Genomic DNA, 27,252 nt, shown 5'->3' with positions numbered 1-27,252 from the left:
TGTATATAGGTAGCACAGGTGACCAGGAAGGGTTAGCACAGGTGACCAGGAAGGGTTGGCACAGGTGACCAGGAAGGGTTGGCACAGGTGACCAGGAAGGGTTGGCACAGGTGACCAGTAAGGGTTAGCACAGGTGACCAGGAAGGGTTAGCACAGGTGACCAGGAAGGGTTGGCACAGGTGACCAGTAAGGGTTGGCACAGGTGACCAGGAAGGGTTGGCACAGGTGACCAGGAAGGGTTGGCACAGGTGACCAGGAAGGGTTGGCACAGGTGAGAGGAGAAGGCATACAGATCTTACCTTATCACAGATACAGCTTATAGAATTGCATCTCTCTGTACCTTTTGTATAGGAATAGGTGTATTGGAGATATTATATTTTATACGCACAATAAATGGGAACTTCATCAGAAAAGAGTAACGTTTGGAAAGCTGATTGTTGTGGACACGTTATGGACAGCTCTCTCCTGTGCCAGTGGCTTTTCACTGGCTTACGCCACTACAGTGGGTATAACTCTAATCCTGGAGGGCTCTGGTGTGTGGTTTTATCACTGCACCAGCACACCTTTGCCCATCCTTATTCTTTCTAACTCCAGATCTGTACTGTAGTACCCACTGCCCAGCAGCAGTAGCATCAAACCATGAGAAGAAGAAGAAAAATAAGAAGGATAAGGAGGCTGGAGACAACATTCCCCCACACAAGAACCCAAGCACTGACTACACTGCCTCCTGCATCCTGTGTGGGCCTGCTTCCTGCCTCCTAAGAGGTGGTTGGAAGCATAGAAGGTTTCCTAACCTGCAACAAAGAAGGGAGTAACTGCCTTACAGACAAACTTTAAGACAGACTACTGTAGATTTAGGAGGATCAATGAGTTTATATTCATCTTCTTGACCTAGCACTTTAAAATCTATACCCATTCTGACAACATGCTTTGTCCAGTGTCCCTCAGCACCCTCCCTTCTTGTGTTCAATGACTCATGCACGATGATGCAGTACATTGCATCATATGCTGCTATGAAGATAGACAAGTGGGCACTATTTGATAGCTCCTCATTGTTTGGTACTATTACAGTGCCATTACCCTCCACTCTAATCATGTGTTGTGGGGTGGACAGACAAGTGGGATGGACTTTATCTCGCCTTCATTTCCTGCACTCCTTCCCTATCCCTAAACATACACTGAGGCCCCAGTCCTAGGGCCCCAGTTATGGCTATTCATGCCCCTCCAGTTGGTTCTTGTCACGAACGTGAGGAGAGACGGACCAAGGCGCAGCGGATGTTGAGTTCCACATACTTATTATAAAGTGAAACTTAGCAAAACAAAACAATAAATTAAATAAACCAACAACGAAACGTGACTACGTGGTGCACAAAACACAAAATAATATCCCACAAATGCAGGTGAGGAAACAAAGTACCTAAATATGATCCCCCAATCAGAGGCAACAATAAACAGCTGCCTCTTATTGGGAACCATATCAGCCCCCACATAGAAATATCTATACTAGATCACCCCCTAGTCACGCCCTGACCTACGAAACCATAGAGAACTAAGGGCTCCCCTACCCTCCAAAGGTGTGGCCTCCGGCTGCAAAACCTGACACCAAATGGGTAGGGTAGGGGGGGGTGATTAGTGTCGGTGGCGGCTCCGGTGCAGGTCATATCCCCCGCCCAGACACCGGATCCGGCCAAGGAGGGCTCCGGCCATGGAGCTGGGTTGGACGCCGTGCCTGGACTGGGAACCGGCGCAGAGGAAGGCTCCAGCCTTGGAGCGGGACCGGATGCTGTGCCTGGACTGGGCACCCGTGCAGAGGAAGGCTCCTGCCATGGAGTGGGACTGGACGCCGTGCCTAGACTGGGGAATGGTGCAGAGGGAAGCTCCTGCCATGGAGCTGGACTGGGCACCGTGTCTGGACTGGGCATCGGTGCAGAGGAAGGCTCCTGCCATGGAGCGGGACTGGACTCCGTGCCTGGACTGGGCATCAGCGCAGGGGAGAGCTCCTGCCCTGGATCGGGACTGTGGACCGTCGCAGGAGGTTCCGGACTGTGGACCGTCGCAGGAGGTTCCAGACTGCGGACCGTCGTAGGAGGTTTCCTGGACTGGGAACCGTCGCCGAAAGCTCTGGACTGTGAACCGTCTCCGGAAGCTCTGGACTGGGAACAATCACCGGAAACTCTGGACTGGGAACCATTGCCGGAAGCTCTGGACTGGGAACCGTCGCCGGAAGCTCTGGACTGGGAACCGTTGCCGGAAGCTCTGGACTATGAACCGTCGCCGGAAGCTCTGGACTGTGAGTGCGCACTGGAGGCCTAGTGCGTGGAGCCGGTACAGGACGTACCGGACAGGGAAGGCACACTGGAGGACTGGTGCGTGGAGCTGGCACAGGTGGCACCGGACTGGTGACCCGCACCTCAGGGTGAGTGCGGGGAGAAGGCACAGGACGTACCGGACTGGGGACACGTACTTCAGGGCGAGGACAAACCGGACTGGGGAGGCACTCTGCAGGCCAGAAGCGTGGATCTGGCCCAAGTTGCACCAGACTGCTAACCGGATCCTCTGGTCGGATGTTGAGCAGAACACACTTGCACAACATCTCTCTCCTCTCCCAACTTCCCCATTGCCTCCCTGACAGTCTCTGGCTCTGCAGGGCGAGTGCAGGGAGCAGGCATAGGACGAACCGGGCTGGAGAGGCGCACTGGTGACCTGGTGCGTGGAGCTGGCACAGATGGTACCGGGCTGAGAAGGCACTCCTCAGTGCGCCTGCGCTGCAGCATACTCCTTGCCAGAACCTCTCTCCGGTATCTTTCATTAAATTCCTCTATCGACTCCCACACAGGCTCTGGCACTCTCCACTGCTCGACCGCTAGCTCTACCGACCACCTCTCGTGACCCCCCCAGAATAATCTTGGGGTTGTCCTTGGGCTTTCTGTGGGCGCGAACCCTGGCGTCGTTGCTGTCCTCCATTCTTCCTTCCGTCTGCCGCCAAGGAAGGGTTTCGCAAAACTTCCTCACCTCATGTTCACGCTGCTTGGTCCTTTGTTGGTGGGATATTCTGTCACGAACGTGAGGAGAGACGGACCAAGGCGCAGCGAATGTTGAGTTCCACATATTTATTATAAAGTGAAACTTAGCAAAAAAAAACAGCAAATAAACTAACAACGAAACGTGACTACGTGGTGCACAAAACACAAAATTATATCCCACAAAATGCAGGTGGGGAAACAACCTACCTAAATATGATCCCCAATCAGAGGCAACAATAAACAGCTGCCTCTAATTTGGAACTATATCAGCACCCACATATAAATATCTATACTAGATCACCCCCTAGTCACGCCCTGACCTACTACACCATAGAGAACTAAAGGCTCTCTATGGTCAGGGCGTGACAGTTCTATTCAGAGCTGGCCTAAATAGCCCTTGTGTGGGGGAATGTTAGAACACCTTTCCACTGAGGCTACCAGCCTGGCTCAGGACTGAAGCTACCAGTCTGGCTCTGGACTGAAGCTACCAGACTGGCTCAGGACTGAGGCTACCAGCCTGCTCAGGACTGAAGCTACCAGCCTGGCTCAGGACTGAAGCTACCAGACTGGCTCAGGACTGAGGCTACCAGCCTGGCTTTGGACTGAAGCTACCAGACTGGCTCAGGACTGAGGCTACCAGACTGGCTCAGGACTGAAGCTACCAGCCTGGCTCAGGACTGAAGCTACCAGACTGGCTCAGGACTCAGGCTACCAGCCTGGCTCAGGACTGAGGCTACCAGCCTGGCTCAGGACTGAGGCTACCAGCCTGGCTCAGGACTGAGGCTACCAGCCTGGCTCTGGACTGAGGCTACCAGCCTTCAGGACTGAGGCTACCAGCCTGGCTCTGGACTGAGGCTACCAGCCTGGCTCTGGACTGAGGCTACCAGCCTGGCTCTGGACTGAGGCTACCAGCCTGGCTCTGGACTGAGTCTACTAGCCTGGCTCTGGACTGAGTCTACCAGCCTTCAGGACTGAGGCTACCAGCCTGGCTCTGGACTGAGGCTACCAGCCTTCAGGACTGAGGCTACTTGCCTGGCTCAGGACTGAGTCTACCAGCCTTCAGGACTGAGGCTACCAGCCTGGCTCAGGACTGAGGCTAACAGCACACACAGAAAAACTCACACATCCCTCCAACATAACTACAATACCACAACACTTTTTCACAGATGCAGGTTTGATCATTTGGTCATGGGGCATGTAATTCCAATATCAGTGGATATGAGCATTATTTCTGACATCCAGCCACAACTCAATACGGACTATATCAATATGACAAATCGTTGTATATACCAGGCTGAGGTAAGCATTTCTGCTAATCTGGAGAGATGTGAAGACTAGATGAAAAGAATGACTCTCCTCTGAAATAATGGGCCTGTTCTGTTCAGTGATGTAACAGTTCCAGATTGCCCAGGGCCAGATCTCTGCTGTACTGTACCAGTGGGAGGTCCCCTGACTGGCAGGCACACGCAGGCAGCCGGCAGCCTCTATGAATGGTACAATGCAGGGAAGCACCACCAGAGCACTCTTGATTAATGACAGCATCGCATTTGTGTGTGTGTTGTGGTGTGTGCGCATGTGTGTGTATTCATTCATGCGTGTGTGTGTGTGTGTATGTGGGTGGGGGGAGGGAGGGAGGGGGGTATGCATGCTGTCAGACCAGAGTGTGCAGTCCACCACTGAAAGACAAACATTTCTGAGGCAACGAGGGGACAGAGCTGGAGACAGATCTGATCAGATCAGGACTCCAATCAGAATTGATTGGAATTCCAACATTTACTCTCCATATCCACATCAAGTCCAAAGACATGGCGTGTGTATGTACGTGTGTGCAGGGGTGTGTGCGTGTGTGTGCGTGCGTAAGTGTGTGCTCTGCAGCTGTTCTTTGTGTTCGTCAGCACACAGTGAGATAGGCATACTAATCATCGTTGGTGGTTCAAAGTAACCTCTAAGAAAACATTCTAATACAGGATAAAAACACCTGTATTCCCACACAGGATTCTTGCAGTTAACTTTATATATCACATACTTGATGTAACCTAGCCCGTTATACATTCTAGTGAATGTTATTGCTCAATGTGCCCCCTCTCAGCAACTGCTGATTTAGTTTCCTATATGCTTAGTGAAAAGCATTTGGAAGTCATTATGTTTAATTGCAACTTTTTGCCGGATAAGAGTGCATTCATCCGTGACAAGTCGTGGAATACTAAATAGTTTCGTGACGTAAGCACAACCCCATATGTACAGTACATACTGCCTGCTGCACTGCAGACCTGATGAACAGTACAGACACAACATCCTTCTTTTTTTGGAACTATGTCTTCTCTGTATCATTTGTTTTTCCTTTTCGGATCTACTGAAATTTAGGATATTAATCACCAATATTGGGGGGGAAACAAAAAAGACCATTTCATGCATCTCATACAATTTTGACATCATAAAATAACGAAACGAAACAGATCCAAGGTCTGTTGTGAGGGCCTGGGCTGTCGCTTTGAAAGCCTCTCCCATTATTATGGGATATCATGATGGAAAAAAGCTCAGAGCATAGTCTTTTAAGTTTCTTTTTACAAATAATTGACGGCACAAAGCTCCACTAAACTTAGCCCATTACATGAGGGGTGATGCCATCTCTTTGAATAGACAGTATTGACCAAGGGCAACTTGTCAAGCCTCTAGTCACAGACTGTACGAGGTCCGCTAGTATCATCAACAGTAACCTGATATAAATCAAGGCTGAAGGGATGGAGGGACTATTTAGAAATTGGCAGTCATTTAGCATGACCCACTCAGTACTCATGCTGAACCTGGCTGAGGGACATCATCTATGTGCAGAGCACTGCAGAAGATCTACTATCAGCAGTCTGTAACGGTTGAGAGTTCCGGCCCAAGTCTCCTGGAATCAGTGCACTTGATCAGGACATGAAAGTACCCAGAACTGACCATTACCAGTAACCTGCCAGCTCAGAGCTCTATGGGAGATGCTTGTGTAATAGAGGAACATTTCACAAGGCTGCAGAACCAAACAGAGGTGCGTTTCCTCCCTGCAGTGAGTGCCATGCCTGAGCCGTGGCGTTCAGGCCAAGACCACTCACCACATTCTCTGGCTTGACTCATGCCCTCTAACATGCTGTTAGATAGCGCTGGTATGTCAGCTGTGTAGTGTACTGTAAACACTAGTGGAAGACTCCTAGTCCTGAGGGAAGGGGAGGGTCGGCACCCATTTAGGTGGGAGGGTGTTGTGTGAACACTATGTTTATTCACAGATCTGACAAGTATGCGTAACTGTGCTGATGAGTTATGGACAGTGCACTCCTGCTAAACTGGCTTTGCATAACCCTAACCCTAACCCCAACCCTTGACATGGTCCCATAGTTAACCATTCAAACACAAATATGATGCATATTTTCCAGTATAGCATCAATCCTAATTAGGTTTAGGCGGTATCCACATCTTCATACCGTTCCTGTACCATACAAGGATATACGGTATTACTGGCAGCGCACATAATGGGCACTATTTCTTCCTAAAAGATAGTTAGATAGTTAGTTTAAAGTAATAAGCAATGGAGTAACACGGTATATGGTATAAACAGTATACTGCCCAAGCCTAATCCTAACACACAAAACCATACTGTACACCGGAGTAATCTCTGCAACTCTATGTCAATACTGAGGCTGAAGGCCATAGAGGTCCTAAGGGATTCCACAGATAATGATAAAAACAGAGTCATATAGCCCTGTTTCCCATGTCCTATTTAATTGTGGGTCCATGAAATGCTTTTATAAGCTGCCAATACCAGCCAAAGTCAAGTGAAACGGCACCATGTGAAGAACCTAGCCATTCAGAAATATTCACCTTTTTTTAAAAACACTTCTGGGCTATAAACATCACAAATCTTGGGTATCCTCATGAGATGTACTATTTTAAGTTGTTGGCAAAAACATCTATTAGAAATCTGGACTCGTATGAGATTGACAGTCACAGACAGCAGAGGGCACAAAAATGCTGAATACACTTGGCAGCAATGGATAAGGATTAGAGAACTCACAATGAATGTGACCCTACACAATATATTAAGTCCATTTGGTATTGATTACTCTGCTGGTGCAAGGTCATCAATTGTTCAAATTGAATTAAGTTAGAGAAAAATTATAAATGCTGCCCATGACTCATAGCACCATTTTTGTGTTAATCCTGGCAGTAGTGATGGGAAGTTAATCTCTTTTTACTGAACAAATATTTTAACTCATTTCGTTCATTTGATTCATTAATACCCAGAGCACGCAGGACCCCTACCAGAAAATGATTAACTAAAAATGCAAAAGAATCATGATTCTACAAGTCTCTCATTCACCATAGGGGGTTTGTTATTAGAGCTGTCCTTTGTGATTGAGACTTATAAAAGTGTGCTTCAAACAATGTACATTTGTGATTGCTAGCCATTCAAATAACATTTTTTATTGATACCTTTGAAACTAGGTCTTGTTGCGGCTGCAACCAGACTAGAGTGTGAAGGACTCTTGACGGAATGACACTGCTTGCAACAGCCCCCCACAATGATTCGTTCTCAAGTTTGCGTGTTGAGCAGAGGCAGTTTGTGTATGTTTTGGTTCTACTAAAAGCTATGTCCATCAAGTAACATTCAATAATCAATTAATATAATCAATTAATATAATTTATTGCACAATGCAATCAATTATCAGTTCTAAACATATTTCCCCTTATTCTGCCTGCAGCATGATCTATTTCCCCTTATTCTGCCTGCAGCATGATCTATTTCCCCTTATTCTGCCTGCAGCATGATCTATTTCCCCTTATTCTGCCTGCAGCATGATCTATTTCCCCTTATTCTGCCTGCAGCATGATCTATTTCCCCTTATTCTGCCTGCAGCATGATCTATTTCCCCTTATTCTGCCTGCAGCATGATCTATTTCCCCTTATTCTGCCTGCAGCATGATCTATTTCCCCTTATTCTGCCTGCAGCATGATCTATTTCCCCTTATTCTGCCTGCAGCATGATCTATTTCCCCTTGCGCACATGATAGACAGTTGCTGGTCGGAGCACATCTCCAGAGCCAATGAGGTGCAGGAGCTCGTAAAGGCGTCAGTATGCTTCAGTTAGGCTGGCGGCTAGCCAAACTCAGCTAGGCGAACCGAGCGAGTGTGCTCGCATACTCCCTTAAAAGACCTTCACTTGAAAAATAAGAATATTACTGTTTGTCCACTGTTCGTCCATTTTGAGACACCATAGTTAGTATACACTTCCACAAAAATAGTCAGAATTCATCTAAGATAACTCAATAAATGATCTAAGATGTTTGGTGCAGTATTTCTGAATGAAAAAATGTGCATGAAAACGAGTCATCTCTCGTTGAATGACTAAGTGTCACGATTGTCGTAATAACATTCGGACCAAAGCGCAGCGTGAAATCAGTTCGACATTTTTATTAGAAGTGAAACGCACAAAAAAAAACAATAAAGAGCAAACGACACGTGAAGCTATGGAGTGCTCACAGGCAACTACACATAAACAAGATCCCACAAAACACAGTGGGGAAATGGCTGCCTAAATATGATCCCCAATCAGAGGCAACGATAAACAGCTACCTCTGATTGGGAACCATTCCAGGCCAACATAGAAATAAAACAACCTAGATTACCCACCCTAGTCACACATTTACTGTGATGTGGCCTCCACAGAAGTCAAAGCATTCATACTTTTCCTCTTCGCAGAGCAGAGTAGAGCTGTTGTGAAGAAAGTTGTCAAGGAAGTGAGTTTGTGTTTATACAGGATCTCCCCCACCTACCATAAATCAATCATGTTAATACGGAGCTATACGGAGCACTCTGAATTGTTACAGAATTTGGGAGGTACACGGCGATGCAGTACAGAGCTCGATTTGGCCTCCACATGCTTCTGGGTCGCATTGGCGGAGAAAGCATAAATTGTCAACCGAACGACTAAAATGAACAAGTCAATCGGACAAATTAATTGACTCTCGAGTCAGTAAAAAGAGTTGTTCAAAAATAAAGAATTGTTTGCGAACAGCTGTGGGTGGATAACAATCTAAAGTCACTATACTGTCATCTGAAATAAAGTGAAAGGACCAATAAGACTCAACTGGTTAAACTTTTTATGTAATATATTGTTTTAAGGATCCGCTCCTTTTTTTAAATTTTCGACTAAAATGACATACCCAAATCTAACTGCCTGTAGCTCAGGACCTGAAGCAAGGATATGCATAATCTTGATACCATTTGAAAGGAAACACTTTGAAGTTTGTGGAAAAGTGAAATTAATGTAGGAGAATATAAAACATTGGATCTGGTAAAAGATAAAACAAAGACAAAAACAAGCTTCTTTGGGTACCATCATCTTTGAAATGCAAGAAAAAGGCCAAAAATTATTTTTCCAGCCCAGGCGTAATTTAGAATTTGCAGTGTATGTGCAAAGTTTTAGACTGATCCAATGAACCATTGTATATCTGTTGAAAATGTTGCATCAAGTCTGCCCAAATGTGCCTAATTGGTTTATTAATACATTTTCAAGTTCATTATTGTGCACTCTCCTCAAATAATAACATGGTATTCTTTCACTGTAATAGGTACTGTAAATTGGACAGTGCAGTTAGATTAACAAGAAGTTAAGATTTCTGCTCATATCAGATATGTCTATGTCCTGGGAAATGTTCATGTTACTTACAACCTCATGCTAATCACACTAGCCTACATTAGCTTAACCGTCCCGTGGGGGGACACACCGATCTTGTAGAGGTTTAAAGTCAAATGCCATGCTTCGTGATTTGTTCCTCCCTGAGCATGCCTTAAATAGTTCAGTTCAGTAGGAACATGCTTCAAACAGTTATCATTACACATATCTTGATTACAGCATGTTCATAACTTCAAATCCTCGCCATTTTGGGTGGAGAGAGTTGAGAGAGTTCAGTTGACAGCGTCCTGGGGAGCATGGAGTTTGAAAGCTGTGGGAGCAGAGTGGAAGAGCAACATCTCTTCAGTCGTCTGCCCGCCTGCCTCCCCATCGTGCTAAGGCATGATGAAGGGGGCCACATGAAAAGCTCTGAACATATTGCAGCGCTGTGGTGTGGTTAGCTCATAAACACTGCCAGAAAGGACTCAGGTCTCTGTCTCCTTCTGAAATTACACCCAGGATGGCAATAACCCATTCCTCAGGTCCCCTGGCATCCACGTGCCTTCCAGTGAGAAAGATCTAATTTGACTCTAATGTCTGGACTGATACAAGGTCCCTGCACCAAACCTATTAGCCCGTAGATGACAGGAGACCCTGGGATCAGAGATGGTTTATTGGTACTATGGCAGAGATCATTCTGGGTTACTAACTCTGCGTGACTGGGCTTGTGAAGAAGACATGGTACTAATGTTAATGCAGCAGGTGACTCTCTCCACAGTGATGCCAAAGGAAGATATAATATAATATAATAATAACAGCCAAGCATAAACACACCTTATGTATTATCCATGGCAAGTTGAAGGTATCTTGTGTGGACTCCCTGATCTTTCTCATGAGACATCTTGATAAACAGAATTATGACAATACATAATGTCAAGGATTAAAGTTTGTGTATATCATAACAGTTACTGAAAATCCCCATGAAATTGTGATTTGTTGTTCCCCCATCATTTACATAATTTGGCAGTCAGAGGTAACATTCTTGAGGGATGCATGTGAGCACACATCACCCTGCAATAAATCACAAGATGTTACCTGTGTAGCTTCTAACTAACTGCATGCCATGTTACAACATGAGAAGGTGCATGTGCAATGAACAATGTCCTATAATGTTCGAACAAAGATTTTCTAAAAGTAGATTTTGAGTGCGTTGCAGCATCAAACATGCAAAAATGTAATGGAACATAATGTCCCACATTCCATCTGATTGACATACGTTCAACATGCACAATTGAAGGATAGCCTTAGAAATAAAGTTACTAAACACACAACTTACCTTACAAGACTTGAGCAATTCAAGGCAATCCAAAACGCAAGAGCAGTTCGAAAAGAGTAGTTGAAGAGGAGAGTTGAATTCTGGATGAGAAAGGTGTATCTTCCTTTGCCAGGTCGATAACCATGGCAGTAAAATTGTCCCTTGGGACAGAAAAGCTGCGGAGTGCACACACCTCAATGATGCACGCCAGTGGATGAAAGGTCCGCTTTTCTGCTGCAGAGATAACAGCAGCAACTGCCAACTCTTATCTACACTGAATGGGCTTCAGGAAGCAAATGCATCCTGCTTGATGTCACTTTCTCTGTTGCGCTGCGCTCTGAGCTCTCCATGGAGATGCTGCACTGTGGATGGGCTTCATCCACATTCCTCTCATACTGCCGCTGACCTGCCTCTGCAGATGTGCTCTGTCTCTGTGAACCAGTTTATATTTTTACAATTGCCACCCTCTATAGATGACAAAATAACTTCAATGGCATGCCATCATTTTACATTTCACATCCCTCTGTCAGTAAACTTAATCCTTGCCACCTTCCACAAACTAGGATATAGGGCCTGGCTATGGTCCAATTGATGTGAACAAAATATTCATATTGATCTGATCTGATTCATGAGGATTCTGTCATTGTTTCTGTAATATGCATTACAATGGTCACAGACTGAGGACTGCCATATCCCTTTAGGAAGCAATCTGACACTTTAATCACAGCCAAAGAACATTGGTAGGCGGAGGATTTAAATATCCTCGCCTAAACTTAATTCCAGCTTTACCTATTGACCATTATTCTCTGCACTAAATTATCTGTGGTCCCGTGGACAACACTATTAGCACTTAGATAATTAAACTTTTCTCATGCAGGGAAGGCAGCAAAAACCACTTCAGCTGTTGTAGTCTGACCATTGTTCTTGCCTAGATATGACCTTCGGGTGTCATTTACCTTTTATCTTATCAGTATGTGGCCTATATTCAAAATGGATCTCTATATATTTCCATTTCTGGAGACATCTTTAAAATACTGTATAACTACTGTATGTAGATACACATTTACAATTGTAATCTGTGACACACTGATATAACTTAGAAACGCTTTCTAGATGTCCCTAATGATTGTTTAGTTTCTACTATAGGAAATATACGTGTGGGATAATATGGGATATATGAAAACATGTTTCATTCACCAGATTTGATCATGGTCAATTATGTCTTAAAGAAAGAAATCCTCAGTTTGTTTGGAGAGACAAACAAAGAAACAACCAAAGAAACAAAATGATTAAAAAGAGTAAGTTGACAAGGTGAGTGTCATACAGTGACATCCATGACTGTCGCCTATCAAATCAAATCAAATATTATTTGTTACATGCGCCGAATACAACAGGTGTAGATCTTACAGTGAAATGCTTACTTACAAGCCCTTAACCAACAATGCAGTTTAAGAAAAAGTTTTTTTTTAAATAGATAAGTAAAAAATAAGAAATAAAAGTAACAAATAATTAAAGAGTAGAATAACAATAGCGAGGCTATATACAGGGGGTACCGGTACAGAGTCAATGTGTGGGGGCACCGGTTAGTCGAGGTAATTGAGGTAATATGTACATGTAGGTAGAATTAGTGACTATGCATAGATAATAAACAGAGAATAGCAGCAGCGTAAAAGACGGGCAGGGGGGGGGGCAATGCAAATAGTCTGGGTAGCCATTTGATTAGCTGTTCAGGAGTCTTATGGCTTGGGGGTAGAAGCTGTTGAGAAGCCTTTTGGACCTAGACTTGGTGCTTCGGTACCGCTTGTCGTGTGGTAGTAGAGAGAACAGTCTATGACTAGCGTGGCTGGAGTCTTTGACAATGTTTAGGGCCTTCCTCTGACACTGCCTGGTATAGAAGTCCTGGATGGCAGGAAGCTTGGCCCCAGTGATGTACTGGGATGTATGCACTACCCTCTGTAGTGCCTTGCGGTCGGAGGCCGAACAGTTGTAATAACAGGCAGTGATGCAACCATGCTCTCAATGGTGCAGATGGAGAACTTTTGAGGATCTGAGGACCCATGCCAAATCTTTTCAGTCTCCCGAAGGGAAATAGGTTTTGTCGTGCCCTCTTCACGACTGTCTTGGTGTGCTTGGAACATGACCGTTTGTTGGTTATGTGGACACCAAGGAACTTGAAGCTCTCAACTTGCTCCACTACAGCCCCATCGATGAGAATGGGGGCGTGCACGGTCCTCCTTTTCCTGTAGTCCACAATCATCTCCTTAGTCTTGATCACGTTGAGGGAGAGGTTGTTTTCCTGGCACCACACAGCCAGGTCTCTGACCTTCTCCCTATAGGCTGTCTCATCGTTGTTGGTGATCAGGCCTACCACTGTTGTGTCATCAGCAAACTTAATGATGGTGTCGGAGTCGTGCCTGGCCACATGAGTGCTACATGTCGGTAGTCATTTAGGCAGGTTACCTTAGTGTTCTTGGACCCAGGGACTATGGTGGTCTTCTTGAAACATGTTGGCATTACAGGCATTCAGTGAAGACACTTGCCAGTTGGTTAGCGCATGCTCAGAGTACACATCCTGGTAATCCTTCTGGCCCTTTGGACTTGTGAATGTTGACCTGTTTAAAAGTCTTACTCACATTGGCTACGGAGAGTGTGACCACACAGTCGTCTGGAAGAGCTGATGCTCTCATGCATGTTTCAGTGTTACTTGCCTCAAAGCGAGTATAGAGGTAATTTAGTTCGTCTGGGAGGCTCATGTCACTGGGAAGCTTGCGGTTGTGCTTCCCTTTCTAGTCTGTAATAGTTTGCAAGCCCTGCCACATCTGACGAGCATCAGAGATGGTGTTGTACGATTCGATCTTAGTCCTATATTGACGCTTTGACTGTTTGATGGTTCGTCGGAGGGCATAGAGAGATTTCTGTTAAGCTACCGGGTTAGAGTCCCTCTAGACTTTAGCTTAGTGCAGATGTTGCCATTAATCATGGCTTCTGGTTGGGATATATACGTACAGTCACTTGGGGGAACGATATCATTTATGCCCTTATTGATGAAGCCAGTGACTGATGTGGTGTACTCCGAGCATGCCATCAGAATAATCCCGGAACATATTCCAGTCTGTGATAGCAAAACAGTTCTGTAGCTTAGCATCTGCTGCATCTGACCACTTTTTTTTGCTTTGTGCTTAAGTTTTTACTTGTATTATGGTCAGATTTGCCAAATGGAGGGCGAGGGAGAGCTTTGTATGTGTCTCTGTGTGTGGAGTAAAGGTGGTCTAGAGTTTTTTCCCCTCTGGTTACACATTTAACACGCTGGTAGAAATGAGGTAAAATGGATTTAAGAATATAGATGAAAACTCTCTTGGTAAATAGTGTGGTCTACAGCTTATCATGATATACTCTACCTCAGGCGAGCAAAACCTAGAGACTTCCTTAGATATCATGCACCAGTTGTTTACAAATATACATAGATCTACACCCCTTGTCTTACCAGAGGCTACTGTTCTATCCTGCCGATACAGTGTCTAACCCCACCAGCTGTATATTATTAATGTCGTCGTTCGGCCACGACTCAGTGAAACATAAGATATTGCCGTTTTTAATGTCCCATTGGTAGGATATACGTGCTTGGAGTTAGTCTATTTTATTATGCAATGATTGTACGTTGGCTAATAGGACCGATGGCAAAGAAAAATTACCCACTCTATGCTGGACAAGGCACCCTCACCTTCGTTCTCGATATCTCCGTCTCTTTCTCCTGCGAATGATGGGGATGAGGGCCTTGTTGGGTGTCTGGAGTAAATCCCTCTCGTCCAATTCGTTAAAGAAAAAAATTGTCTTTCAATACGAGGTGAGTAATTGCTGTCTAGAAGCTCTTTTCGGTCAGAAGAGACGGTGGCAGAAACATTATATACAAAATAAAATAACATGAAAAAACACACAATTGGTATGGAGACTGTAAAATGGCAGCCATTCTCTCTGGCGCCATTAATGTAGCATTGTAATCATTAAAATGCATTTTAATTGAATTCATTTTTCACATGGGGCTATTCAACTGATTCAACTGAATGTTCCAAGGAGTGGTGAGTGATGCACTCTGTTAACATAGTTTAATACCCTTTCCCCTTTTTGAAGATGAGATTCTATTTGGCATTGTGTCTCAGGTTCCCCTTTGATTTATGCTGCAGTGCCAGACAGAACCCATCATTGATGTGTTTAGTTTGGGAGCGAGTCTACAAGCAGCCCTTTCTCTGTGTGATACAGTAATTGGGCCTACAAATATTTACATGTCAGTTGTTGGTAACCGTAGCAGATGACATGCTTGGCACGGGCATCAAGTTAGGTTGGAATGGCAGGAGCCATGCAAGACTGCTCATCTGAAGAGCCAGGAACGATATGCAAAGAAAACAACACAATAAGCGCTCTGAAACACCCAACAACTGTTACATTGTCTGGGACACATTTTAATTTTCCTGAGTAGGAGAGAAAGCACCCACAGAGATCAGTGATGCACAAGCGATCTGTGGTGCGCATAACTTACCACCACAGCTGTATTACATACGTCAACACTTGGAAGCATTTCAAACAATTTGCCTCAAACAAGTATTCTACAGATGCTTTATGTTTCACATATGTTGTTGCAAAGCTTCTCAACAGTCCATGTAATCTCTTGAGAAACAACAATTTGTTGAAAGGGAACTATAATGGTGTGTTAATGACATCAGGTGAAAGAAAAGTATGGTTTCCCCCACTGGGTAGGCCACTCAACTGTCTTAAGCCAAACAAGCCCCCCCCAGGGCACCTGAGGCCCTGTCTGACCTGTCTCCGACAGAGAAGTACATGGTGACTCCATGGAGGGAGGCAGTCAGTCCCCATTGTGTGTACAGGGACTGAATGTCACATTCAGTGATTAGGGTGGGTATTCTATGTTTTCTATTTCTTTGTTGTTTTTGCCATGTGTGGTTCCCAATCAGAGGCAGCTGTCTATCGTTGTTTTTTATTTATTTATTTTACCTTTATTTAACCAGGTAGGCAAGTTGAGAACAAGTTCTCATTTACAATTGCGACCTGGCCAAGATAAAGCAAAGCAGTTCGACAGATAAAACGACACAGAGTTACACATGGAGTAAAAACAAACATACAGTCAATAATGCAGTATAAACAAGTCTATATACAATGTGAGCAAATGAGGTGAGAAGGGAGGTAAAGGCAAAAAAGGCCATGATGGCAAAGTAAATACAATATAGCAAGTAAAATACTGGAATGGTAGTTTTGCAATGGAAGAAAGCGCAAAGTAGAAATAAAAATAATGGGTTGCAAAGGAGCAAAATAAATAAATAAATAAAAATTAAATACAGTTGGGAAAGAGGTAGTTGTTTGGGCTAAATTATAGGTGGGCTATGTACAGGTGCAGTAATCTGTGAGCTGCTCTGACAGTTGGTGCTTAAAGCTAGTGAGGGAGATAAGTGTTTCCAGTTTCAGAGATTTTTGTAGTTCGTTCCAGTCATTGGCAGCAGAGAACTGGAAGGAGAGGCGGCCAAAGAAAGAATTGGTTTTGGGGGTGACTAGAGAGATATACCTGCTGGAGCGTGTGCTACAGGTGGGAGATGCTATGGTGACCAGCGAGCTGAGATAAGGGGGGACTTTACCTAGCAGGGTCTTGTAGATGACATGGAGCCAGTGGGTTTGGCGACGAGTATGAAGCGAGGGCCAGCCAACGAGAGCGTACAGGTCACAATGGTGGGTAGTATATGGGGCTTTGGTGATAAAACGGATTGCACTGTGATAGACTGCATCCAATTTGTTGAGTAGGGTATTGGAGGCTATTTTGTAAATGACATCGCCAAAGTCGAGGATTGGTAGGATGGTCAGTTTTACAAGGGTATGTTTGGCAGCATGAGTGAAGGATGCTTTGTTGCGAAATAGGAAGCCAATTCTAGATTTAACTTTGGATTGGAGATGTTTGATATGGGTCTGGAAGGAGAGTTTACGGTCTAACCAGACACCTAAGTATTTGTAGTTGTCCACGTATTCTAAGTCAGAGCCGTCCAGAGTAGTGATGTTGGACAGGCGGGTAGGTGCAGGTAGCGATCGGTTGAAGAGCATGCATTTAGTTTTACTTGTATTTAAGAGCAATTGGAGGCCACGGAAGGAGAGTTGTATGGCATTGAAGCTTGCCTGGAGGGTTGTTAACACAGTGTCCAAAGAAGGGTCGGAAGTATACAGAATGGTGTCGTCTGCGTAGAGGTGGATCAGGGACTCACCAGCAGCAAGAGCGACCTCATTGATGTATACAGAGAAGAGAGTCGGTCCAAGAATTGAACCCTGTGGCACCCCCATAGAGACTGCCAGAGGTCCGGACAGCAGACCCTCCGATTTGACACACTGAACTCTATCAGAGAAGTAGTTGGTGAACCAGGCGAGGCAATCATTTGAGAAACCAAGGCTGTCGAGTCTGCCGATGAGGATATGGTGATTGACAGAGTCGAAAGCCTTGGCCAGATCAATGAATACGGCTGCACAGTAATGTTTCTTATCGATGGCGGTTAAGATATCGTTTAGGACCTTGAGCGAGGCTGAGGTGCACCCATGACCAGCTCTGAAACCAGATTGCATAGCAGAGAAGGTATGGTGAGATTCGAAATGGTCGGTAATCTGTTTGTTGACTTGGCTTTCGAAGACCTTAGAAAGGCACGGTAGGATAGATATAGGTCTGTAGCAGTTTGGGTCAAGAGTGTCCCCCCCTTTGAAGAGGGGGATGACCGCAGCTGCTTTCCAATCTTTGGGAATCTCAGACGACACGAAAGAGAGGTTGAACAGGCTAGTAATAGGGGTGGCAACAATTTCGGCAGATAATTTTAGAAAGAAAGGGTCCAGATTGTCTAGCCCGGCTGATTTGTAGGGGTCCAGATTTTGCAGCTCTTTCAGAACATCAGCTGAATGGATTTGGGAGAAGGAGAAATGGGGAAGGCTTGGGCGAGTTGCTGTTGGGGGTGCAGTGCTGTTGTCCGGGGTAGGAGTAGCCAGGTGGAAAGCATGGCCAGCCGTAGAAAAATGCTTATTGAAATTCTCAATTATGGTGGATTTATCAGTGGTGACAGTGTTTCCTATCTTCAGTGCAGTGGGCAGCTGGGAGGAGGTGTTCTTATTCTCCATGGACTTTACAGTGTCCCAGAACTTTTTTGAGTTAGTGTTGCAGGAAGCAAATTTCTGCGTGAAAAAGCTAGCCTTGGCTTTTCTAACTGCCTGTGTATAATGATTTCTAGCTTCCCTGAACAGCTGCATATCACGGGGGCTGTTCGATGCTAATGCAGAACGCCATAGGATGTTTTTGTGTTGGTTAAGGGCAGTCAGGTCTGGGGAGAACCAAGGGCTATATCTGTTCCTGGTTCTAAATTTCTTGAATGGGGCATGTTTATTTAAGATGGTTAGGAAGGCATTTAAAAAAAATATCCAGGCATCCTCTACTGACGGGATGAGATCAATATCCTTCCAGGATACCCCGGCCAGGTCGATTAGAAAGGCCTGCTCGCAGAAGTGTTTCAGGGAGCGTTTTACAGTGATGAGTGGAGGTCGTTTGACCGCTGACCCATTACGGATGCAGGCAATGAGGCAGTGATCGCTGAGATCTTGGTTGAAGACAGCAGAGGTGTATTTAGAGGGGAAGTTGGTTAGGATGATATCTATGAGGGTGCCCGTGTTTAAGGCTTTGGGGAGGTACCTGGTAGGTTCATTGATAATTTGTGTGAGATTGAGGGCATCAAGTTTAGATTGTAGGATGGCTGGGGTGTTAAGCATGTTCCAGTTTAGGTCGCCTAGCAGCACGAACTCTGAAGATAGATGGGGGGCAATCAGTTCACATATGGTGTCCAGAGCACAGCTGGGGGCAGAGGGTGGTCTATAGCAGGCGGCAACGGTGAGAGACTTGTTTTTAGAGAGGTGGATTTTTAAAAGTAGAAGTTCAAATTGTTTGGGTACAGACCTGGATAGTAGGACAGAACTCTGCATGCTATCTTTGCAGTAGATTGCAACACCGCCCCCTTTGGCAGTTCTATCTTGTCTGAAAATGTTGTAGTTTGGAATTAAAATGTCTGAATTTTTGGTGGTCTTCCTAAACCAGGATTCAGACACAGCTAGAACTTCCGGGTTGGCAGAGTGTGCTAAAGCAGTGAATAGAACAAACTTAGGGAGGAGGCTTCTAATGTTAACATGCATGAAACCAAGGCTATTACGGTTACAGAAGTCGTCAAAAGAGAGCGCCTGGGGAATAGGAGTGGAGCTAGGCACTGCAGGGCCTGGATTCACCTCTACATCGCCAGAGGAACATAGGAGGAGTAGAATAAGGGTACGGCTAAAAGCTATGAGAATTGGTCGTCTAGAACGTCTGGAACATAGAGTAAAAGGAGGTTTCTGGGGGCGATAAAATAGCATCAAGGTATAATGTACAGACAAATGTATGGTAGGATGTGAATATAGTGGAGGTAAACCTAGGTATTGAGTGATGAAGAGAGAGATATTGTCTCTAGAAACATCGTTGAAACCAGGAGATGTCATTGCATGTGTGGGTGGTGGAACTAATAGGTTGGATAAGGTATAGTGAGCAGGACTAGAGGCTCTACAGTGAAATAAGCCAATAAACACTAACCAGAACAGCAATGGACAAGACATATTGACATTAAGGAGAGGCATGCTTAGTCGAGTGATCAAAAGGGTCCGGTGAGTGGAGAGGTTGGTTGGTGATTTAGACAGCTAGCCAGGGCATCGGTAGCAAGCTAGCATAGGATGGAGGTCTGTTGTTAGCCACCTCTTGCGTGTCGTCAGTAGATTAGTGGGGTTCCGTGTGGTAGAGGGGATTAATCCAAATCACACAACAACAACAAAAATAAAAACAATAGATATAGTTATAGAGGCCCAAGAAGAAAACATAATAATAATAATAATAAAAATAAATAAATAAATAAATAAAATAAAAAATAAAATTGTCCGATTGTCTATTCAGATAGCAGCCGGTAAGACAGCTAACGGTTAGCAGGCCGCAGATGGGCGTTCAGGTAACGTCGCGACGGAGGAGCCAGCCGAATAACTCCTTCGGGTAGATAACGTCGGCAGTCCAGTTGTGAAGGCCCGGTGGGGCTCCGCGAAGGCAGTAAAACGGGTCCGGATAGGTGACTGCAGCCCAGGTGTGATTGATGGAACTCAGGAGTGATTGACGGAGCTTGCTAGCTCCGGAATAATTTATGTTTGCTCCGGAATCGACGAAGGCCGATAGTCACACGGATAGCAGCTAGCTAGCTGTGAGATCCGGGTATGAATGTCCAGAGAGCAGTCGAAATCCAGGGACATGGAGAGAAAAATTGGTCCGGTATGTTCCGTTCCGAGCCGCGCTGCGCCATACAGAACTGGCGATAGATTTTCGAGCTAAAGGATAGCTGATGACCACAAACCGTGGTTAGCTGAATACTAACGATTTGCCAGTAAAGGAGCTAACTAGCTTCTGAACTAGCTTCTGGATTAGCTTCTGGCTAGCTTCTTGGAGTTTCTGGCTAGCTTCTTGGAGGATTACAGATCTGAGGTAAATAATACTTTTTTATAAATATACATTGGTGAGGCGGGTTGCAGGAGAGTGTTTTGAAGATGAGTTGATGGAAAATAAAAATAAAATGTATGTGAAAAAGTTGTAAATATATATATATATATACAGGACACGACAAGACGAGGACAAAAGACGTCTGAACTGCTATGCCACCTTGGAATAGAGTTGTCTCTGATTGGGGATCATATATAAGTTGTGATTTTCCATTTGTGTTTTGTGGGGAGTTATTTTCTGTTTAGCTGTTTTGTTGCCTGACAGAACTGTTTGCGTTTGTTTTTTCTACTTTGTTATTTTGTGCTGTGTTCAGTTTTATTAAAAATCATGAATGCCTACCACGTTGCACCTTGGTCTCCTTCTTCAACCCACGAGAGTCGTTACACTGAACCTCTAGACAAACTAAAATTAGTTGCACGATTGCCCCTGGACAGTCCTGTCCCGACAAGTCACCTCTGTAGGAAGGGGAAAATATCACCCTGAGAAAAATGACACTGTTAGTGTACTCCCCCCTCCTACCATACATTCCCTACTTCTCCAGGATTTACTGTGCTCACTCAAGATTAAATTAAACCATTGTGAGACATCTGATCACTTGGTAATTAAATTCAGCCCCTAAACACATCTTTAGACTGTCCGTCAATTGTGAACAGTGTTGTGAACAATCCTGTTGTGCAAACTATTTCAGTTACTGTTTGAACAAAATTGTCCTCCGGTAAGGTAAGGGTTGAATAACAGTGTGTACATTCTTTAAAACATTTTTGTAAATTCTATTTCACCTTTATTTAACTGGGTAGACCAGATGAGAACAAGTTCTCATTTACAACTGTGACCTGGCCAAGATAAAGCAAAGCAGTGCAACGCAAACAACACAGAGTTACACATGGGATAAACAAATGTACATTCAGTAACACAATAGAAAAATCTATATACAGTATGAGCAAATGTAGTAAGATTAGGGAGGTAAGGCAATAAATAGGCCATAGTTGCAAAATAATTACAATTTTGCAATTAAACACTGGAGTGTGTCAGGTGTGTGCGTACTGGTAGCGAAGTCAGGTGCAGGAGAGCAGAGTTGTGAACAAGCCACTCTTTATTGAGGCAGGAGGAACCAACAGTCGGACGCAGCTGCGTCAAAACCTCCAGCCCATAGGCAAAAGTGCAAAACGTGCAAAACGGTCACAATAATTTATGTTTAACAATAAACATCTTCGTGAACAACACGGTATAAGCAAACCAATCTGGCGCGTCAACAATTAACACGTAACACAAACAATTTCACACAAATACATGAGGGGGAACAGAGGAATAAATACAGTGGGGGAAAAAAAGTATTTAGTCAGCCACCAATTGTGCAAGTTCTCCCACTTAAAAAGATGAGAGAGGCCTGTAATTTGCATCATAGGTACACTTCAACTATTACAGACAAAATTAGAAAAAAAATCCGGAAAATCACATTGTAGGATTTTTAAAGAATTTATTTGCAAATTATGGTGGAAAATAAGTATTTGGTCACCTACAAACAAGCAAGATTTCTGGCTCTCACAGACCTGTAACTTCTTCTTTAAAAGGCTCCTCTGTCCTCCACTCGTTATCTGTATTAATGGCACCTGTTTGAACTTGTTATCAGTATAAAAGACACCTGTCCACAATCTCAGTCACACTCCAAACTCCACTATGGCCAAGACCAAAGAGCTGTCAGGACACCAGAAACAAAATTGTAGACCTGCACCAGGCTGGGAAGACTGAATCTGCAATAGGTAAGCAGCTTGGTTTAAAGAAATCAACTGTGGGAGCAATTATTAGGAAATGGAAGACATACAAGACCACTGATAATCTCCCTCGATCTGGGGCTCCACGCAAGATCTCACCCCGTGGGGTCAAAATTATCACAAGAACGGTGAATGACCTGCAGAGAGCTGTGACCATGCTGCTCTGACAGCTGATGCTGTTAGTGAGGGAGATATAAGACTCCAGCTTCAGTGATTTTTGCAATTCGTTCCAGTCATTGGCAGCAGAGAACTGGAAGAAAAGGCGGCCAAAGGAGGAGTTGGCTTTGGGGATGACCAGGGAAATATACCTGCTGTCCGGACAACAGGCCCTCCTATTTGACACACTGAACTCTATCTGAGAAGTAGTTGGTGAACCAGGCGAGGTAGTGATTTGAGAAAGGCTATTGAGTCTGCTGATAAGAATGTGGTGATTGGCAGAGTCGAAAGCCTTGGCCAGGTTGATGAAGATGGCTGCACAGTATTGTCTTTTATCGATGTCGGTTATATTATCGTTTAGGACCTTGAGCGTGGCTGAGGTGCACCAATGACCAGCTCGGAAACCAGACTGCACAGCGGAGAAGGTACAGTGGGATTCGAAATGGTTGGTGATCTGTTTGTTAACTTGGCTGAAGAGGGGGATGACCGCAGCATCTTTCCAATCTTTGGGGATCTCAGACGATACAAAAGAGAGGTTAAACAGGTTAGTAATAGGGGTTGCAACAATTGCGGCAGATACTTTTAGAAAGAGAGGGTCCAGATTGTCTAGCCCAGCTGATTTGTAGGGATCCAGATTTTGCAGCTCTTTCAGAACATCAGCTATCTGGATTTGGGTGAAGGAGAAATGGGGAGGCTTGGGCAAGTTGCTGTGGGGGGTGCAGAGCTGCTGACCGGGGTAGGGGTAGCCAGGTGGAAAGCATAGCCAGCCATAGAAAAATGCTTAATGAACGTTGAAATTCTCGATTATCGTAGATTTATCGGTGGTGACAGTGTTTCCTAGCCTCAATGCAGTGGCAGGTGCTCTTATTCTCCATGGACGTTACAGTGTCCCAGAACTTTTGGGAGTTTATGCTACAGGATGCAAATTTCTGTTTGAAAAAGCTAGCCTTTGCTTTCCTAACTGCCTATGTATATTGGTTCCTAATTTGCCTGAAAAGTTGCATATCGCGGGAGCTATTTGATGCTAATGCAGTACGCCACAGGATGTTTTTGTGCTGGTCAAGGGCAGTCAAGTCTGGAGTGAACCAGCCTGTTCTTAGTTCTACTTGTTTTGAATGGGGCATGCTTATTTAAGATGGTGAGGAAGGCACTTTTAAAGAATAACCAGGCATCCTCTACTGACGGAATGAGGTCAATATCCTTCCAGGATACCTGGGCCAAGTTGATATGAAAGGCCTGCTCGCTGAAGTGCTTTAGGGAGCGTTTGACAGTGATGAGGGGTGGTCATTTGACCGCGGACCCATTACGGACGCAGGCAATGAGGCAGTGATTGCTGAGGTCCTGGATGAAGACAGCAGAGGTTTATTCAGTTGGTCAGGATGATATCTATGAGGGTGCCCGTGTTTACGGATTTAGGGTTGTATCTGGTAGGTTTCTTGATAATTTGTGTGAGATTGAGGGCATCTAGTTTAGATTGTAGGACTGCCGTTAAGCATATCCCAGTTTAGGTCACCTAACAGTACAAACTCTGAAGTTAATTCACATATGGTGTCCAGGGCACAGCTGGGGGCTGAGGAGGGTCGATAACAAGCGGCAACAGTGAGAGATTTTTAAAAGTAGAAGCTTGAACTGTTTGGTTACAGACCTGTTTAGCATGACAGAACTCTGCAGGCTATCTCTGCAGTAGATTGCAACTTCATCCCCTTTGGCAGTTCTATCTCTGCATTAAATGTAGTTGGAGATGGAAATGTCAGAATTTATGGTGGCCTTCCTAAGCCAGGATTCAGACATGGCTAGGACATCAGGGTTGGCGGAGTGTGCTAAAGCAGTGAATAAAACAAACTTAGGGAGGAGGCTTCTGATGTTAACATGCATGAAACAAAGGCGTTTACGGTTACAGAAGTCAACAAATGAGAGCACCTGGGGAATAGGAGTGGAACTGGGGGCTACAGAGCCTGAGTTAACCTCTACATCACCAGATGAACAGAGGCGGAGTAGGAAAAGAGTACGGCCATGGGCTATAAGAACTGGTCGTCTAGTGAGTTGGGGACAGAGAATAAAAGGAGGTAAACCTAGGCGTTGAGTGACGATGATAGAGGTTCCATCTCTGGAGGCACCAGTTAAGCCAGGTGAGGTCTCCGCATGTGTGTGGGGTGGGACAAAAGAGCTATCTATGGTATTTTGAGCAGGACTGAGGGCTCTACAGTGAAATAAAACAATAAGAACTAGCCAAGACAGCAGTAGACAAGGCATATTGACATTGGAGAGAGGCATAAAGCAATCACAGGTGTTGATCAGCAGAGCTAAGACAACAATGGGTAAATGGCGATGAATGAATGGGCAGAGCGGGTCACATTTCTTCCCCTTGGGATTAATATAGATCAAAATGGTCACGGATCCACCATATTCTCTGTCCCAACCTTCGAAATAAGGGACCTGCTGTCTGGGTATTCATCTGCCATCTGTGGAGTACAAGGCTAGCCTTTTCTCCTCATCAGACATAATTTATCACCCACACTCACCTTCACTCAGCATCAATCTGAGCCCTGGCTTTGAAGGGGAGAACCCTGGATCACAGTAAGCTGAGACGGTGTGCACAATAAAACGGAAAGATGATAAATTAGATTGATGATAAATTCATGTCACAATAAGGTCACTGATTCATCTGGGCTAGCGGAACAAAGGGCAAGTTCTCATGGTGAGGAAAGTGAATGGCTTGCCTGTGCAGTGACCTGGCTGTATGCTCAGTGCCTTCAGAAAGTATTCAGACCACTTGACTTTTTCCACATTCTGTTACGTTACAGCCTTATTCTAAAATCGATTAAATAAATGTTTTTCCTAAATAAATAAAAATCTTTAGCAATCTACACACAATACCCCATAATGGCAAAGCGAAAACAGGCTTGGACATGATTTGGACATGATTTGGAAAGGCACACACCTGTCTACATAAGGTCCCACAGTTGACAGTGCATGTCAGAGCAAAATCCCAGCCATGAGGTCGAATGAATTGTCTGTAGAGCTCCGAGACAGGATTGTGTCGATGCACCGATCTGGGGAAGGGTACCAACATTTATTTTCAGCATTGAAGATCCCAGAGAATACAGTGGCCTCCATCATTCTTGGTCACTCTGACAGAGCTCTAGAGTTCCTCTGTGGAAATGAGAGATCCAGAAGGACAACCATCTCTGTGGAAATGGGAGATCCAGAAGGACAACCATCTCTGCAGCACTCCACCAATCAGGCCTTTATGGTAGAGTGGCCAGACGGAAGCAACTCCTCAGTAAAAGGCACATGACAGCCCTCTTTGTGTTTGCCGAAAGGCACCTAAAGGACTCTCAGACCATGAGAAACAAGATTTTCTGGTCTGGAAACCAAGATTGAACGTGTCTGAAAACCAAGATTGGCTTCGGGACAAGTCTCTGAATGTCCTTGATTGGCCCAGCAAGAGCCCGGACTTGAACCTGATCAAACATCTCTGAAGAGACCTGAAAATATCTGTGCAGCAACGCACCCCATCCAACCTGACAGAGCTTGAGAGGATCTGCAGAGAAGAATGGGAGAAACTCCCCAAATACAGGTGTGCCAAGCTTGTAGCATATTACCCAAGAAGACTTGAGACTGTCATCGCTGCCAAAGGTGCTTCAACAAAGTACTGAGTAAAAGGTCTGAATACTTATGTAAATGTGACATTTGAGTTTTATGGTTTTATAAATGAGCAAACATTTCTAAATTTCTTTGACATTATGTGGTATAGTGTGTAGATTGATGGGGGGGGGGGGGAACTATTTAATAACATTTTAGAATAAGGCTGTAATGTAACAAAATGTGGAAAAAGTCAAGGGGTGTGAATACTTTCCAAAGGCACCGTATGTGTTGAAAGGCCAGTGCTATACGTGGCGATTGGGTGAAAACTGACGTTTTGGTACAATAACTCCTCTCTTTGGAATGCTTGATAAAAGAGGAGAAAGTTGCCCTCTCCCATTGGTGAATCTAATTTCACTGTCATGCATTTATGGTTTAGGAATTAAACACAAACATGATGACTGTAAATATGAATACATTTATTTTAGATTTATTTGACATAAACATGAAACATTTCAGCCATCTCACAATGTTTTCATTGGCCATAAAAAGGAAAAGCCAGGCACTAAAGCTATACTATATCAAATCTGACATTTGTGCCAATGCTTCGGGTAAGGTAATTGTTAATAGCAACATTGATGGTGATCCACTTTGGTTGGAAACTGCACCCCCCTGAGAATAAGACTCCATCATTATCAACACTCACTTATACCTGCTTCACAATTGATCCTCTTTTGTTCAAGTGAATAATTGGTTCCGGATATGAAGAGGTAAATAGGAGCATGTATCATAATACAGTTGGACGATGTTTATTTTTCAACTGGCCTCCAGGGATGAGAAGAAGATACATACACACATGCACCCACCACATCTCTAACAGCTGCTTTTGAAGGGAAGTAGAGGACTTGTTACTTATTACAACAAGCATCTGCTCATACCCTAGGCATTATAAGTTATTTCAGCATCTACTGGGGAACAAAATGTGCCCTGCCATGCGTTTAACGTTTTTTGTTGTTGTGTCATAAACAAATAGTATTTTCAGGCTTTACACTTAAATATAGCAACAAACAGGTCTGATCGGAAACCCCCCCATAGTTGAATCAAATAAGCCCTCTCAAATTGAGGGTTTCACTAGTTACCACAGCCACAAAGTCAAAATTGTCTCTCGTAA

This window comes from Oncorhynchus kisutch, linkage group LG13, assembly GCF_002021735.2.
Source record: "Oncorhynchus kisutch isolate 150728-3 linkage group LG13, Okis_V2, whole genome shotgun sequence".
Taxonomy (NCBI): Eukaryota; Metazoa; Chordata; class Actinopteri; order Salmoniformes; family Salmonidae; genus Oncorhynchus; species Oncorhynchus kisutch.
The sequence above is the reverse complement of the archived record's forward strand: the minus strand, read 5'-3'. Positions refer to the sequence as shown.